General features: G+C 38.0%; 1 long non-coding RNA gene across 11 annotated transcripts; it reads left to right on the plus strand.

Annotated features, from left to right (window-relative positions):
- The first annotated feature begins 345 nt into the window (after positions 1-345).
- Positions 346-5,984, plus strand: LOC103448182 (uncharacterized). 11 transcript variants are annotated; one of them, XR_011581864.1, is made up of 11 exons: positions 346-1,045; positions 1,153-1,232; positions 1,355-1,453; positions 1,754-1,817; positions 2,155-2,290; positions 2,374-2,468; positions 3,025-3,093; positions 4,027-4,206; positions 4,660-4,764; positions 5,024-5,119; positions 5,716-5,984. It is a non-coding gene; the product is annotated as an uncharacterized lncRNA (long non-coding RNA). The 11 variants fall into 11 exon arrangements; XR_011581861.1 differs by having other exon boundaries at positions 348-1,045; positions 1,355-1,817; positions 4,027-4,254; XR_011581865.1 differs by lacking the exon at positions 1,754-1,817 and having other exon boundaries at positions 349-1,045.
- The last annotated feature ends 5,129 nt before the right edge of the window (positions 5,985-11,113 follow it).

The raw sequence follows: 11,113 nt of genomic DNA on the forward strand, positions 1-11,113 counted from the left end.
GCTTCTTTCTCACGTTTTCCTTCCCAATGAAATGTTTTAAAAATAATTTATTTCATCCATCCATTCCATCTCATCATTCATTGTACTACTCCCACTACTTATTTTGCACTGCACGTTAGTCTTCTTATTAGTTCTATCTGCTCACAGTCATAGCAGAGGCTTGATTTGATAATTGAATTGGTAGGCGCGTGCTTACACGCGGTTGGGTTGGATTGTTTTATATTTTTTTATTTCTTGTCCTTATCATTAAATAAAGTTTGTATATGGTTTTTGGTTAAAATTCAAAATTTTGAAGCCCTTTTGGTTAGTTTTCTTAAAAAAGAAAGCACTAAAGCACCGCACCATCATCTTGATATCTCGAAAACGTTTGGCGGCTATGCTTTCCTTCAATTCAAGCTAGGTATTTAGGTTATCTCCAACCGAATGAGCTAAATATAGACCTATTCAGAATTATAGCCTTGTAGAAAATTATTTTTTAATGAACATTTACGGACCATATTCATATGTCATCTCCAATCAAAGAGACTAAACATAACCTCTTAATAATTTATTATTTTTAAATTAATTCTTTAAATTCATCACTAACTTAATTCACCAACTCAATAAATTCAATCTATACTAAAACTGAAAACACACTGAATCACTGTTCATAAGCACAGTGCAATGACGATTTTGCTCCTGTTTAATTTTTTTAATTTCATTTCTGCTAGGTTTACACATGGTGGACGCGTGTTTTTTATCGTGGACGCGTGTTTTTGATCGAAGGTTCAGTAAACATTTCCATTTCCTTCCAGTGCATATCTCTCCAATCGGAACCCACGAACGACAAACACAAATCCACTAAATGTCTTCCTTCTTTCTTCCTCTCGCTAGCCTTTCTGCTTTCTTTCTCTTTAAATTCCATCTCTCTCCAAAATTCCATTTCTCTCTCCTCCTTCAAACCACTTTATCTCTCCAGAAGTCCATCGCCACTGCCTTTTCTCTAATGGTTGAATTTGGGTATGCATAAACCCTTCCATCTGTTATTTGTAGGGTTTTGAAAAGGGTAAGCTGATTTGATTAGAGAAGAATGAGAATCTGAGAAAAAAAGAATCTTTTAAATTTTTATTCCTATCATTTTGATGTCTTTTTTTTGTTGTATTTTAATTGCAGAGGATGAGCATGATGTTGTTTGGTTTTGGCTGGAGAAAGGGAAGCCACATGAATGCCCAGTCTGCACACATTAGTTTGTGGTAAGTGGAGGCTTGAACTTGATGTGGTAGAATTTTTTTTTAAATTTTTTTCCAGCTTCCTACGACTTTTATGTTATTATTTGGATAATGATCCAATGGCACGTGGTTGGAACTACTGGTAGAACCCGAATGGGAAGAAGAAAGAAGAAAGCCAACTTTTCAACCGATAAGCTAAAATCAATCCCCTCGATCTCCTCATCGGTGACGGCGGCGACCAGCAGGTTCACCTTTTTAATTTCATTTTAATTTTTTCTCTTTTAAGTCGATTTAAGAAATGAAGAATTTGAAAACCTTAGGCACTCCAAACGGTTGACCAAATTTAAACTGAAAATTGAGCCCATTTGAGATAGTTAATTAGTGAAGAATGCTTACTTTTGTTACCTAGAGGTGTTTATAAAGAATCTGATGTAACATATAGTATTAACAAGAAGCCTATCACAACATCCCACAATCTATCATTATCTCTGTATACCCTTTTTTCCTTGATATTGTGTGTCCTGCAAAACTTATTTTTTGTGAAGATTAATTCAAAATCATGCTATGGATATACATGGGAAATTGCAAACAAGTTTCCATCTATCCCAGGTATCCTTTTTTTCTCTCTGTTTTATGTGTTTTTTACAATTAGTTTGTCTATCTGCTCTGTGTCACAGCCCGTCCCGGAATTATAAATTCCGAGGACGTGAAAGTACGAAAATAACCTTAAACGTGACAAGGTGCGTAAGTGTGAAGTTGGTTCAATCTAAGTTCATAACTTTTGGTTAATTAAAATATCTTGTGGGATAAGAACTTAGAATTAGGTTTACATTTATTGTATTAATTTTAGTTAAAGACTGAGAAGGGGCCACGTGGGATCCCCATTCCATATTTCCCTCCCTAAAACCCGTAACTCCTTCTCTCTCTTTTTCTTCTTTCATCTCAGAAAACTCTCTCACTCTCTCTCTTACTCTCGAACTCACGGCAACCACCAAGAACCACCACAATCTTGTACCAACGTTCCATTTAAGACCACCATCGAACTCCTGGAACCTCCACGATCACGTAGACACCAATTTCAGGTAAGTTTTACTTCGGAAAACCTAGATTCTAAACTTCCCGTGAAAGTGTACTGTTCATGAGCTTTGAATTGGTTGTGTTTTAGGCCAAACTAAGCTCACAGTGAGCTTAAGGAAGTCCCAAGGAAGCTCGGAGTGCTTCGTTGGCATGAATTGGACGTCGGGATCACCTAGTTCAAAGGTAGGCCGAATTTTCATATTTTTGAAAAGTTTGATCCCGTTGTTTTTGAAGCTTAAAATTAGTCCATCGTGATAGGTTATGATTAGGGCTTCAATTTGGTATAAATTACGTGAAAAATGGATGAAAAACGAAGGAGAATAGCAAGTTTGAAAATTTTCCAGAAACCGGTGAACAGTCGCCGACGACCGGCAACTCACCGGAGAAGACAGGGAATATTCCGTCAGTTTTGACGGAATATGCTAACGGCGTGACTGACGCCGTTAATTATTTAACGGAATATGCTAGGATTTAACGGAATATTCCCTAACTGCCGTTACTGTGCCGTCAGTGTGCATGGCACGTGGCCGCGCGTGGGGGGCGCGTAGGTCCGTGCCACGTCAGGCGCGTGGGGGCGCGTGAGACCTCCAAAAATTATTTTAAAAATATGGGGATGATCCTGAGGTTGTGTAGGTCACGGTGGTATATTCATATACCCAATTTGAGCAATATATGAGGAGTTATTAGCTAAGAATTGGGTTAGGCGTTAAATAACGCCAAATTGGTTACTTTTGTATAGGTGAGGCTTATGCGGGCATCGGGCATGGCCAAGGGATGCTCAGGGACTTACGAGACGTCGATGTAATCTGTGAGTGGGCAGTTTTGTTTTCCGTATATATATATACTTGACGTTTCCCAGAAATTGAATTGAAATGAAAATATGTTTAAAATGAAATGCATATGAGTTATGTGGAAAAACGGAAAGTGAAATACCATGCATAGAATTGATATGAAAAGTATATAGAAATGTGAGTTGAAATGCCATGCATGAATTAATATATGATGCATATGTATGAATTGGTGCGGTGGACGCACAGGTAAGAATTGATTTATGATGCATATGTATGAAATGGTGCGGTGGACGCACATGTGAGTATTTATTTCTGTTATGATGATGTTGATGTATATTGAGCTCAAATCCTGCACCATAGTTTAGTGCTTATAGTATTCACCGCATCGGACGCTCGTCTTGGATCCAAGTAGATGCTAGTCGTACAGTCCACGCGGAGTGGGTACGACAGGCCAGTCGCGAGAGTGTTAGTGAGATTCCGACTGGTGGGTGACCTTAGATTATGTGCACAGATGATTTATGAGAAGCACTAGAGCGTAACTTGTGTGCAGAAGGCCGTACAGGTCACGCGGAGTGACTCCGGCAGAGTGTGAGAGTGATAGATTTTGAGCTCTAGGTTCAACCGGGCTAATAGAGGGCCTCCGGTTGATTATCTTATTGCACCTGATATGATTTATGTTGATGCATTCATACCTTATTACTGTTGAGATGATGTGGCATGGCATAATTAATATGAGAAATGTTGAGATGATGTGGCATGGCATAATTATGATGAAAATGTTGAGTTAATGAATTGAAGTATTGAGAATATATATATGTATATTTATATTTTATATTTCTGGGAAAGTATACAGGTTTTACGGAGAGGGGTTACAACGTTTTGAGAAATGTTTGGATTTGGAAAAGAATTGTTTTACTGACCCACTCAATTTTGGTTTTGCGCCCCTCCAGGTTCAGGAATCACAAAGGTGTGGTGACTACGAGGAATTTGACGGTGTTCTGACAGATTGGACAAAATTAGGACTCACCTTCGGGTGTATCAACTTGTAAATTGTATTTAAAAGCTTCCGTACTGTGCAAATGGTTACGTCATTCTCACGTGACGGCCAGCATGCCCTCCTTCGGGACGGGGTGTGTCACTCTGGCTTTAAAGAAAAGATCTAAAATTTACACTGCTTGGTAATCTTTAAACATTGAAAACAATAGAAGGTTAGTTGTTGTATGCAAGTTTTTAAGAAAATGGTATTAAGAATATGATGATTTGGGAGTTGCAAGGTTTTGAAAAAATGGTATTGAGAATCTGATAATTTGGGAGTGAACGATCATAGGACCAAAACAAATCAGAATTGTTATTTCTGACAGCACTTCTTTATTTCAACTTCAGGCCTTTCGTAGCTTAGAATTTGAGAACCAGAATGTAGTTTTCGTTTTTAGAATATTGTCATTTGACTTGCTGAAAATATTTAGGGACCTAAGTTTATATGGTGCTCTCATCTCTGTGATGCAGAGCTAATCAAATTTTATGACTAATTAAACTATTGTTTGCTTGTAAAGATGTCATTAACTTTCAATTAGCTTTTGCAGTGCGTTTGGAACCAAGCTGAATTTGATATCAGTAAGCTAAAGACAAGAATTAGTCCATTTCCATCTCAAAAAGCAGCAGATGACAATTAAACCACCATGCATCAGGTAACCATGACGCTCAGATTGCATTCAATGGCTATCTAGACCAAAAGAACCTACAGTAGATCGTTACTAACTCGGGGTAGATTGAAAAGAGTTTAAGTCTAGCGAGGCTTCTATAGTTTAGGGAAGAATACCAAGATTTACATTTTGTTTAACTCCCTGAATAAACATGTGCATTTTGTTAACAGTATTGAAAACTATTGTATGGAACATTTTCCATGGGGTTCTGTTGATTATATAACTGTGAATTTTGGGTATTCAGAGAGTTTTGGAGGTTCTGCAATTTCTGGTACCGAGCATCGTATAAGGCTATGAAGTCACCATTACATCTCTTATCTAAGAGCCAATATTTAAGTTGGTGAGTAAGCAATAAAATGAGTGTTGTGCAAGTTAATTAAGTTCTGCATATTGATTTTAAGGCTAATTATGTGGTGTTACGTATAAGTACACACCAATTATATTCTTTCGAAGAATACATCAGTTTATATAGTAGCAGAATGATTGCGAACATTGAAAAATCTCAAGTAACTTAAATTATCATGCTAGATCCTAAACTTTTCTAATCTTTGCTTACAAAGAGTTGATGACTAGGCAGTGATTTCTATTGAGCACCAGTTATTTGCACCTCTTTTCCCTCCTTCCATAATTGAAGTGCTTTTGACTCTATGTAGTAATGATTTACGAGATAAAATTGTCGATTTTTTTTTCTTCCATTGTGTTTCCTTTTTCAAAAATTAAGATAGAAAGGGAATGCTATAATAATTTGAGGTTTTCATTTTGATATTCATATGTGTACTTTAGCAGATACAAAAAAAGAGATTTGGTTTGCAGATATAGTGATTAGTAATGCTTTTATGGTTTTCTTTAATGTGGAGAAAATTAGGATTCCTTTTAAAAGATTTTATTGCTCATATGGTTAGGGAGTACTTACAGGAACTTCATTTTCTTTATCAGACACTAGAAGAATAGTGCAAGTGAATGAACTTATGAGGACTGGCTTATAGATGGATGACTTCCTACTCTGTATGACTACCATGTTTAGTATTATTGTCGATTCTTCATTAACTCATTCATGGTAAATCAATTTGAAATTTCATTCATCTCCTGCAACCTATTGGTTTGTCCATTTCATTGTAAAAACTTGCTCAAAGAGCAGACTGTCAATGTGATTTGAGTTGGTTGTACATAGTATCATCTTTTTTGTAAATAACACTTTAAAATCATCTCTTTCAGTCTAAACATATTATATGTAAAATAATATCATCTTAAAATGGTCGTATAACCCGCGACATTGCGCGGGGGCTCAATTGCTAGTATTAACTATTCAGCTATCATCGTGAAATGGGTTAAATCGAAATCAAGTCATTCTCACAAAACCCCATCCATAAGAATCCTATTTAAAAATAAAAACAAGAGTGATGCACTTCCATAATTTACCCAGGTGGCAATTACCACCTCCTTTTGGTGCTAACTCGAAAATGTCGTTGTCATTGTTATGATCCCACATCGGCAATGGCAGAGCAACAGTGGACTTAGGGGGGGGTGGATGCCCCCACTGAGAAAGTTGTATGCATTCTAATTCCCTATGAGTAACACTAATTAAATAACAATTAAAAATTTGTCTTTTCTGACCAAACTGGTCTTATTTATTTTTTATTTTTAAATCCAATCCAAAACGACGTTGTTTTGGTCTATAAAAAAATAATAAATAAATAAATGAAACGGCGTCGTTTCATATATGTTTGAAAAAAAAAAGTATGTATAGTGGGGGACCGCTTGTCCCCCCCCAACACAAATTCCATCTTTGTTTTTTTTTTTATTGTGGATATGTGATCTAGCATTGAGTTTTCAGGTTTAAAAGAGATTGGAGAACTTGCAAAAAAAAGAAAAAAAGGGTTCAGTGCAAAAAACCCAAGGTGTATTCGCTGGTTTACTTGCTTGTGACATTAACACTAACTCTTCTAGTTGCTATTGCAATCGTTGAAATAGCATTTTCGGCTATGAAATTTCTGAAGAATCGATTGAGAAATCAGATGGATGATCAATGGATGAATGATAACATGGTTATTTTTATAAAGAGTGAGATATTTGATGGTATTGGTAATGATGTTATCATGCAACGCTTTCAGAACATGAAAATGCGTCAAGGGATATTGTAAGGGAATGTTGTATGAAAAACCTTCTAGATTAATATATAAGTATTGTGTTTAGTAAATTCTTGAGCTTTTTAATTATGACTTTGTTGTTTGAGGATGCCCTCATTCATATAAATCTCTGGCTTTGTCCTTGCACATCGGCTACACCAGAAATGGTGTAGTGGTACTTAAGTCATTGGAGTCCTCCCACCTATTGGACTAGTCTTTTGGGTTGGGCTCTTCCCTTGGGCTCGAGTACCTAACATTGGTATCAAAGCCAGGTTCCCGACGCTGGGGATGGAGCGACCTGGAAAGGGCTACCCTAACGAGACGACCAAAGGGTGCGCCGTCATGGGCATCGGGTCTTCTGAAGGGTGATGTGAGGTTATGATCCCACATCGGCTACACCAGAAATGGTGTAGTGGTACTTAAGTCCTTGGGGTCCTCCCACCTATTGGACTAGTCTTTTGGGTTGGGCTCTTCCCTTGGGCTTGAGTACATAACAATCATGAAGTAGTAGGCTTTTCCTGATCAAATTCTCATCGGCATCATCCCCTTATGCTGTACCCATACGACCTCCGATTAAAACATTTAGAGCTTTTGATTAACGAATTGAGAGAGATGAGTTAGATTGTGCTGTGGATGATGGTGGTGGAGATTTGGGGTCAACGCCTACAGTAGGAAAAGTGGATGGGGCGACTATGGGTTTGTGATTGATGTGGAAAAGAAAGGAGGGAGGGAGGGAGAGAGAGAGAGAGAGGGGAGGCTTACTAGTTGCAAAGAAAGATGAAGGTGATTAAGTTGGCAGTGGCGAAAAGAAGAAGGGGAAGAAGCAGCGATGAGAGCCATAGGATTGTAGTAGAGAATAAGACCATTTCGTGCTTTTTCTCTCAGGTTGAAGAGCAAATGGGCCCACCAAACAGGTTGGGCATCAAGACAAAGATTGGCTAGCACAGAAAGGAATCCTTTATGGATCTCTTTCTCCTAATCCACTAAGTTCGGGGATCCGGACTGTTGAAATGTGATCCAACGGCTAAAGTTATTATAACTTTTAAAGTGGGCCCCTCTTTGTAGCCGTTGGATCAAATTTCAACAACCCGGATCCCCGAACTTGGTAGATTAGGAGGAAGGGATCTGGTGAGGATCATTTTCTGGCTAGCACAATAGCCCTTTAGTGATATTTTGGCTAGATGGACCCCACTGATTTTTAGTCTAAACTTTGGTTGGAGATGAGTTTTGTCCAAATTAGACCATATTTTAACCCATTGGCCCTTCAGCCTTCTCCATTGAAAGTGATCTTAAGTCACTTGATAAGGCTCTTGTTTAATCTTGTTGCTATTCTTCAAATCTCTATACACCATATGCCATGCCTTATTATGCACTCACCAGACCAATATCTCCACCACGATGATAATTCCAATTCAAATTGGTATTGTCTCCGCTTCAAAATTAAAGAATGTTACATCTCATTTATCTTTGCGTAAGAAAACATCATGATAACTTCCAATAGTTTCAAGCTAATTATCATGATTATCCAAAACACAATGTTAACTGTGAAAAGTGATTAAAATTATTTTAACAATTATTGAAACTAAATTCATGCACCGCCATGGATGGTAGAGAGGCAGAAATCCGTTTACCTACAAAATAGTAAATAACCATAAGTAGCCAAAGACCAAGAATTGGTGTTGGTCAAATGCACTTCTACGATCAAGTTAGTAAGCAATACTATGAGACTCAAGTAGAAAAGCAAGGGAATAAGTGTACGATAATTGCGTTCCCAGAGATGAACCCTAGATGGGTGTATTTATACTAGTCGAGGATGAGACCTTTTAGGACAGAGAATCCATATTAAACAGGGAGAATCCTAGAGGATATCTAGAAAGTAGATATTACATCTCTTAAGAGTGTGATTACTTGCGGCGCTAAGATTGTACTCCAAGAATATAGAAAACCCGTTGATTTCTTGCTGGATTATATTCCCGTGTCTTGCAGAACAAACATGGTCAATCTTAGTGAAGTCGTTAGACTTTGCCCACTGCTCTAGAATAGGATGATGATGGCATCGCCGCTCTATTTACTCAACTCCGCTGAGGGAGGTTGTTGAGTCCATGACTGGACTTCTAAGGTCTTCGTATTCCGATCCGCCTTACTTTGGGTCTGAAAAATCATGTTCTCACAATTACCCTAACTATGTATCTGAAAATGACTTATTCCCCTTAAGGATTGATAGTTATCCAAACACCATTGCCTTTCAAAGTAAGTCGGAATACATACCTGTATTTTAATATATATAATGTATCTGTATATATGTGTAAGTATGATTACTATTTCTATGCTACGAAATATTTACATAAATATCCCTATGTACTTGTACTTCCCTATTTTAGTTTAATATCATTTTTACAAATATACATAATTACTAATAGAATACGAGGTAGTGCCAAAGTTTGGAAACATGTCTTTCTACCTATTAGTATACTTGTGAGTTGATTTTGAATTAGGAGTAAGCTAGTTATTGTCATCTTTGTATCACATATTTATCTGAACAAATTGCTAGAAAGGGTCACGATGAGTTGATCTTGGATGAATGGATGATGCAAGGGTTTGGCTTGAAGAATCAGCATGTGTGGTGGTGCTTGATGATTCTTCATGGGTTTGGTGAAGAACGCGGGCAGTTTTCCGAGTTTTCTTCTGTTTGAGCGTTTTGGGAGTTTGAGAAATTTAGAGCTTCAAAGCATTAGCGTCTAGGTGTGAATGATTTCCTGAACTATTTCCTTTGTCTTTGAGCCTTGTATTTAAAGGTTTTCCAAGCCTTGGATACGGTGAACTTAGGCTTGATTCTGAGATTAATTGATGGAAGAACCAAGGCTTGATTTGTGGCTTGGTTCATGATTTGCCTCCATCAATCAATATTTAATTTAATCAAATAAAAATCAAATAAATAAAACTTCCCAATTTGGCCTTTTCATTTGATTTAAATTTAAATTAATTAATTTTGTTTGTACCATACTTGACCAATCCCGAAACTACTGAGCACCCGTCAATGTTATACCGTCAAGGACCCAAAAGAATTTCCCTCCAACCAGGAGGCCAATCACAGCGCGACACGTGTCGACATCAGAAGCCAATCATAGCGCGACACGTGTCAACATCAGAAGCCAATCACAACACGACACGTGTCAATGTCAGAATGAAACTAGAAACTCTCTTCTATAAATTTCCTAATGTCATCTGTACTAAATCATTCACTAGTACTCACTAAAGGAGAGCTTGAACCTATGTACTTCTGTAAACCCTTCACAATTAATGAGAACTCCTCTACTCCGTGGACGTAGCCAATCTGGGTGAACCATGTACATCTTGTGTTTGCTTCCCTGTCCCTATCCATTTACTTACTTATCCACACTAGTGACCGAAGCAATCTAGCGAAGGTCACAAACTTAACACTTTCTGTTGTACCAAAGTCCTCGCTGATTTTGTGCATCAACAAATTTAATTTAAATTAAAATCAAACAATTCCTTTCCGCCTAGTGTTGACATGTGTCCTCTTAATGACTCATCCAGTTTTGATAAGCCACATGCCATGTGTACGATTTGTGAACCACATACATCTTGTGTTTACTTCCCTGTCCCTATCCATTTACTTACTTATCCACACTAGTGACCGGAGCAATCTAGTGAAGGTCACAAACTTAACACTTTCTGTTGTACCAAAGTCCTCGCTGATTTTGTGCATCAACATTTGGCGCCGTCTGTGGGAACGACACTTATTCCCACTTTCTTCAGCTTTGTCAAGCTGGTTTCCACCATTCGTACACTCTCTTTTGACCAGGCATCCCTCTCCAACATAGGGAGCGAAGGAAGCCACAACACATAGAATGACACCCATCTTACACTTAATGCGAATCAACGAAAGAAGGAAGGAAAGAGGGTTGCTCTTCAAGCTAAAGTTGATGAGCTAGAAACTCAAAACAATAAAATAGCAATGAAGAATGAGGTCTTCCAGGAGTAGTATGAGAAGATCTTTGAGACGCTCCACGAAACTATGCGTACTCAAACACGCGAGCTTATTACCCCTGTGGATATCAACCATCATCCGGGTGCCCCCCAACATGGAGGGTCACCTTCTTTCGACACGGGTATCCCTGATGAGGAGCGAGCTAATCATCAAAACATTGATCAACATGAGACTTCTCTTAACCCAGCTGCTTCGA

The sequence above is a fragment of the Malus domestica genome, chromosome 01, assembly GCF_042453785.1.
Source record: "Malus domestica chromosome 01, GDT2T_hap1".
NCBI lineage: Eukaryota > Viridiplantae > Streptophyta > Magnoliopsida > Rosales > Rosaceae > Malus > Malus domestica.